Here is a 7,410-nt window from a genome sequence, read left to right as displayed (position 1 = left end):
ATCGGGAAGTATCCTATAGGTTTTCTTGTCAGATACGACAGACAGATGGACAGGCAGACTACATAGTGATCCTAAAAGGGTTCCTATTTTCCCCTTGAGGAACGGAACCCCAGAAACTCTCCTTTTTCGAGTTTTGTTACTTATATAATTTTTTATCTAGTTTTTAACTATAGTCAAATATACCTAGAGAGAGCGTTTGTGCACTCGATCTGTGACTAAATACGATCGATTTAGTATTACGGTAGTAGTCTAGTTATATAGTTGGAACGTATTTTCTCGGATTAGGATCGGTGCCAGTGCATAAAGTTAATTTTAAGTACCTAAGCTACTTATTTTACATGTAAAAAAAATCTTCAATGAAGATAAAATTAAAAGAATGTATGTACCCTATTTAAATTAGATACTTATCGTCGTTTGAGTTCTGACATCACGTAAGTAATTTTTTTAAACATTTAAACATTTTGAAATTCGAACACATTCGACCCATAGAGTTAAAATGGCGCGTGATGAGTCATTTTGTACGGACTATACGTAGTGTTGGAATTTAAACGATGATACACGTTTCTAAATTCATTACACTAATTGCCAACGTCCATACCATGTTGAATACACCGGTTCTCGTCCGATCACCGAAGTTAAGCAACATCGGGCGCGGTCAGTACTTGGATGGGTGACCGCCTGGGAACACCGCGTGATGTTGGCCTTTTTGCTTTTTTTTCAGACTGCACCATTTTTGACAAATTTTTTGTTAGATATTTCAATTTTCTAAAGTTAATTTAATAATTGTGTTACTAAACTGAGTTTTTAGGTATAATTATTGCATTTCACGAGGGCGAGTGGCTCATGCTTGTATATAAGGTAAAGTGTGCGTTTGCTAGCGCTTGCTCGCGACTGATTGGTCCGACATGCTCGCACACTTACGGAATGTATACGACGTAACCACAAGTAAAGTTCACTTGCCTTCGTGAATTGCAAGAACTGTACAATATTATGATATTTTGTAATAATAAGTCAGTATTAATATATAAATTCGCTATTGCTCTCGCCAACGTCCATACCATGTTGAATACACCGGTTCTCGTCCGATCACCGAAGTTAAGCAACATCGGGCGCGGTCAGTACTTGGATGGGTGACCGCCTGGGAACACCGCGTGATGTTGGCCTTTTGCTGTTTTTCTGACTACTATTTTTATACTGTAGTTTTTTTAACCGACTTCAAGAAAAGGAGGAGGTTCTCAATTCGTCGGAATCTTTTTTTTAATTTTTTATGTATGTTCCCCGATTACTCGAAGACGCCTGGACCGATTTTGAAAATTCTTTTTTTGTTTGAAAGTTGCTTCAAAGTTGGTCCCGTTTAAATTTGGTGAAGATCTGATGAACATCTTCGAAGATAGATACTGGCACTCCTCAACGGATAAGAGTAAATTGCTCGCGATCAGTGTAATAGCTTAGTAAACAGTAGATTTTTAACCAGTCATAATATAATTCCATGGGGCCACTAAAAATTGTGAAATAAATTTTTTTTACAAAAAAAATAAAAACCGACTTCGATACACAAACACTAAAAATTGAAAAATAATTTAATTTATTACCGAATATATTATGTATACAAGAGTTAATATAGTTCCATAATAATATTTTTTGGAATTATGGATTTTTATTATATTTGTTTGTGTATCGAAGTCGGTTTTTATTTTTTTTGTAAACTTTTTTGATTATTCTCTTAAAATTATCCACTTATTTTACATAGTTTTAATATAAACTACATTTAATAGATTTGTAAAAGTTATTTTGTACTGATATTATTATATTACTAGATGATGCCCGCGACTTCGTCCGCGTGGATTTAGGTTTTTAAAAATCCCGTGGCAACTCTTTGGTTTTCCGGAATAAAAAGTAGCCTAGGTATGTCCTTCCCCGGGATGCAAGCTATCGCTGTACCAAATTTCGTCAAAATCGGTTGAGCGGATGGGCCGTGAAAAGCGAGCAGACAGACAGACAGACAGACAGACTTTCGCATTTATAATATTAGTATGGAAGTAATTATGGATAACTTATTGAAAGTAAGCTTATTAACCGAATTCCAAAAAGGAGGTGGTTCTCAATTCGGCCCGTTTTTTTTTTCGACTTTTTTTATGTTTTTGATTTTCATATGTATTTTTGTGAACTTCGCAAGCTCCAATACCAAAGTCTTTTTACTTATGTCAGAACTTAAAGTTGTAAATCTCATTTTATAAATTTATCTACTTTAATTTTAATGTCTACTTTAAAACTAGGTATTTTAAAAGACATTCAAAGATATTGTTACCTACATAGTGTACCTACTTATATAATTAATATTTTTAATAATATAATTTTAGGTAAAGGGATATAAAACTGTACAGTGATAGAATAAAAATGTTTATTTAATTGAATGTTGAAATAAAATTTAATATTTTAATGAATTTTCGTTTCTTTTTACTAGGACAACTCTTTGGAGATCTTTTTATTGTCCGATTTGATAACTACGGCCATAAACTTATTTAGGAAATGAGCTTCCTAATGTAGGTACTGTACGTATGTATAGAGGAAACTAACGCTGCATCCACACCACAAAATAACATTTGTGGAGCAACGTTTCCTTTTACCAAAGATAATATATTAAACTAGTATATTATCTTTGCTTTTACTCAGCAACATCAGGCAACAAAAAGTTGTTTATACTCAGCAATATCAGGCAACAAAAAGTTATTTATACTCAGCAATATCAGGCAACAAAAAGTTATTTATACTCAGCAATATCAGGCAACAAAAAGTTATTTATACTCAGCAATATCAGGCAACAAAAAGTTATTTATTGTTCATATATTATTTTGCCACAAAAGTTACAGATTTTCATTTTATTTTATTTGTCAAAGAACCGCCCACAGAAATTACACACTTAAAATTACATGAAATGTTATCGAGTTTTATTGGTCTCGTGTAACTCAATTTACGGACAGTCCCAACCCAACGAGAGTAAGTAAGTAAGTAAAATATGCTTTATTGTACACCAAAACAAAAACAATAGACATATAACAAAGATAGCAAGTACAATAGGCGGCCTTATCGCTAAAATAGCGATCTCTTCCAGGCAACCTTAGGGTAGAGGATATTATAAAAATTAAAGAAAGCGGAAGGGGTGTACTAATTAAATAAAGTAAATACACATAATATACGTATATATATATATATATATATATATATATATATATATATATATATATATATATATATATAAATAAAAATAAAAATACAACAGTAAATAAGAGAGGAATAGACGAGCAATAAATAAAACAGATTGTTACTTAATGTTTCCGTGTTGCTCCACATATTATGTTATTCTGTGGTGTGCATGCACCGTAAAGCTCACTTTCTAAATAAGTTCATGCCCGTCTGGGAACCGAACCCGAATCTTCAACATTCGCGCCAACTTCCTAGCTCCCAGTTACTGCTGTTGAATTATTATACAATACTACCTAGTAGCTTACGTTCGCTTCTTCGCGTGGACTACATAATTTTCAAACCTCTATTTTACTTCCGGGGTTGAATTTTCAAAAATCCTACCTTAGCGGATGTCCTACGTCATAATAGCTATCTGTATGCCTTTCAGCCCGATCGGTCTATTGGTTTGAGTTGAGCAATTTGCGGGACGTATAATGATGATGATGAGGGAAACAAGCAGGGGTACAATAGAGTAAGTCAGCCCTTCCGGGCTTGGCGTTAAACGGCTCGATGTAGCCTCGCCTGTCGCAATCCCCACATTTATTTTAAATCGCAAATACGCCGGGATAACGTCTTCGTGCTGCCTTCGAAGTTCGAAACTACTTGCTTACTCGACTTAAATAATGATGATTCCATTTATAGTTTTACTGACACAATATTGTCAAATTACCTTTACCATCTATATATTATATTTTTGACAACAAAGTAACGATTTACTCTGAATTGAGTTTGCAGTGTATCTTGTATCACAAAATACTTGCCAAAGTGTTTACACTTTTATGACATTACATGGCATTTTACACGATTAAACTTCTAGAAATTTAAACTGTTGATAGCGAGAACAAGTTTTTAGCAAAATCACAATCTGAAGAATACATAGAATAGGGCGTGGTGTATTACGGCCACCCATGAACATTTGCAGCACCAGAGGTACCATCAATGCGTTGCCAGCCTTACAGGAATTTGTTGGTCCGCCATTTGAATAACCCCATGTTGTAAACTGCCATCCACCAGCTGGCCGCTAGGTATAAGATTTAATTTTTTCAAAGTCTATTTATTTATTTAATAACTAGAGGATGCCCGCGACTTCGTCCGCGTGGATTTAGGTTTTTAAAAGTCCCGTGGGAACTCTTTGATTTTCCGGGATGAAAAGTAGCCTATGTCCTTCCCCGGGATGCAAGCTATCGCTGTACCAAGTTTCGTCAAAATCGGTTGAACGGATGGGCTGTGAAAGGCTAGCAGACAAACAGACAGACACACTTTCGCATTTATAATATTAGTATGGATAAGGAACACTTACAATATACATATTCTACTGATGATGATGAAACTTAACTTTAAGTCTATGTGTAGTAAGTAACTTGTACCATTAAGTGGAACAGTTTAAACGAGCCACATCACAAAATCCCGGTTAAAATTCAACGAGTTAAGCCCCACTGAGTAATGGGGGACGCTCCCGGGGCGACATCTATAATGTTTCGTAAATAAACTAATAAATACACCATAATTTATGACTCCACAGTCTACAGTCGTTGTTGTACAAGTCTTTTACAATATTTGCAGTCTTTTACAATATTAGATTTATTGTAGAGACTTCTTCATGTTAGTATTGAGATATGTTGTGGCCGTAGGTAATAATTAAATGCGGCAACGGTGAAAGATGTTTATTCAGAGCCGGCTTATGATCTACTCCAGCTTATGGACTAACAATACCGAAAAAGAAATCTTACATACTATTGTTTTAATCTTATTGCTTAACCAGCTAACCTACATAATTTTGCATCACCTCTCTTTCAATCCGATGTACAGGCAACCTACTTCGATAGGTATATTGAGGAGTTGCATTTTTATGTTACAGCTAATATGAACATGCTACGTTTAAACTGACAATTCGTACATATTACAGTATTTCCCCGATGATTAAACTATTTTTTACAGGAGACGCAAGACCGTGGATGGCGTGTGGAAGTCTCTACAAGAGACCTACGAGACCTACCTAGAGACCTAGCAGTTGGACGTCTATCGGTTATGAAGAAGCATAGTACGTACCCAGGCGCGGATCTAGCCCTCAAAAAAGGTTGTGGGCACAGCCACCCGAAAATCGGCCAAGTGCGAGTCGGAGTATGAATTCGCTTATGGTTGATATAGTGCATTCCTACACGCTTAGTATCCAAGATCACATCTTTGTGTATATTTAGGAGAGCTAGCCCGGATAATATTTTGTGCTATTGAGGCAAGCAACAAAGATTTTACTCTGCGAAGAGTGGAAAAAGATCTCCTGCGGTAGCTACGCTGACTGTGAGAGTTGTTTCTTATTTTATTAAGGACTAGCTTATGCTCGCGACTTCGTCCGCGTGGACTACAAAATTTCAAACCCCTATTTAACCCCCTTAGGGGTTGAATTTTCAAAAACCCTTTCTTAGCGGATGCCTACGTCATAATAGCTATCTGCATGCCAAATTTCAGCCCGATCCGTCCAGTAGTTTGAGCTGTGCGTTGATAGATCAGTCAGTCAGTCAGTCACTCACCTTCTCCTTTTATATATATAGACTTGCTTATGCTCGCGACTTCGTCCGCGTGGACTACAAAATTTCAAACCCCTATTTAACCCCCTTAGGGGTTGAATTTTCAAAAACCCTTTCTTAGCGGATGCCTACGTCATAATAGCTATCTGCATGCCAAATTTCAGCCCGATCCGTCCAGTAGTTTGAGCTGTGCGTTGATAGATCAGTCAGTCAGTCAGTCAGTCAGTCAGTCAGTCAGTCAGTCAGTCAGTCAGTCAGTCACCTTCTCCTTTTATATATATAGATAACCAATATCATCGCCTATCGACCTGAATAGACCGTGAAAGTGTGACGTCACAAGTCTGTTAGGGTTGTGGGCATGCCCATCGTGCCCACAACGCTGGATCCGCGCTTGTACCTACCTAAGTATTCGTCTCATGTCCGCTGTGACTGTTACGAAATGCATAGAAAAAGCAGCGAAAACCTAGTGGTTAAGACATCGGTTTTCCAGCCGGGTGTACTGGGTTTCAGGGTAGGTACGCATCTTTATCTTTTCGGAGTTATGTGCGCTATTTCAACAATTAAATATCACTTGCTTTAACAGTGAAGTAAAACATCGTTAGGAAACCTTCATGCCTGAGAATTCTCACAATGTTCTTAAAGGTATGTGAAGTCAGCCAATCTGCGCTTAGTCAGCTTGGTAGACTACGCAAACGTTCCTCATTCTGAGAGGAGACCTGTACTACATAGTGAGCCGCCGATGGGTTGATGATGACCTATTTTCAAACCTCCAGAAAAAGATATAACCTCCTTTATGAATTATACTAGCAGTGAGTAAAAGTATCATTTAGGATTGACGGGAAAGAGACGAATATTTTCCTTCCCTTTCCCGAACTTGAAAAGTTACAACCAGAAAGAGCAATAAAAAATATTATATAATCGCGAGCATCCAGCGCCGTTCCGCACATATTGTATGCTTATCCAAAACCTCTTTTCGCGAGTGTTTTAATCCCCGCGAGTATTTACGCGGCGTGCGCGAAATAAAAACGCGCGTCAAACATGCGTGATATGAGTTTGTGAGTCCGTCCACGTCGCGGGTAATTTACGACCAACCAACGGGGAGCATGTAGAGAGGAAACTGCGCGATAACTGTGGAGGAAAACGACACTTTGATCGCCTCGTATCACTTTTAACTCAGTAGTATTACAACACTCAGAAATAAAAGAAGTTAACTTGTATAAATCAATAGGAATTCATTTTCCACATTCACAGTACACGTAATAATGCGCGCACACAGTCTGTCAACCGCGGTCCGACAATCTGTACCATAAACGGTAAATAAAAACGCGCGTCAAATATGCGTGATATGAGTTTGTGAGTCCGTCCACGTCGCGGGTAATTTACGACCAACCAACGGGGAGCATGTAGAGAGGAAACTGCGCGATAACTGTGGAGGAAAACGACACTTTGATCGCCTCGTATCACTTTTATCCAGGGTTCAGTAGTTTACCACCAGAATAAATATACAAAAGGAAAAGGTGACTGACTGACTGACTAACTGACCGACTGACTGACTGACTGACTGACGGACGGACTGACTGATTTATCAACGCACAGCTCAAACTACTGAACGGATCGGGCTGAAATTTGGCATGCAGATAAC

At 37.5% G+C, this 7,410-nt stretch overlaps 2 non-coding genes across 2 annotated transcripts; both read left to right on the top strand.

Moving 5' to 3' along the window:
• The first annotated feature begins 584 nt into the window (after positions 1-584).
• LOC117988033 (5S ribosomal RNA) lies at positions 585-703 on the top strand. Its single transcript, XR_004674390.1, has one exon. It is a non-coding gene; the product is annotated as a 5S ribosomal RNA (ribosomal RNA).
• Positions 704-1,044: 341 nt separating this feature from the next.
• Positions 1,045-1,163, top strand: LOC117988032 (5S ribosomal RNA). The gene has a single exon (XR_004674389.1). It is a non-coding gene; the product is annotated as a 5S ribosomal RNA (ribosomal RNA).
• The last annotated feature ends 6,247 nt before the right edge of the window (positions 1,164-7,410 follow it).

This window comes from Maniola hyperantus, chromosome 13, assembly GCF_902806685.2.
Source record: "Maniola hyperantus chromosome 13, iAphHyp1.2, whole genome shotgun sequence".
NCBI lineage: Eukaryota > Metazoa > Arthropoda > Insecta > Lepidoptera > Nymphalidae > Maniola > Maniola hyperantus.
This window is presented reverse-complemented; position numbering and strand designations above follow the sequence as displayed.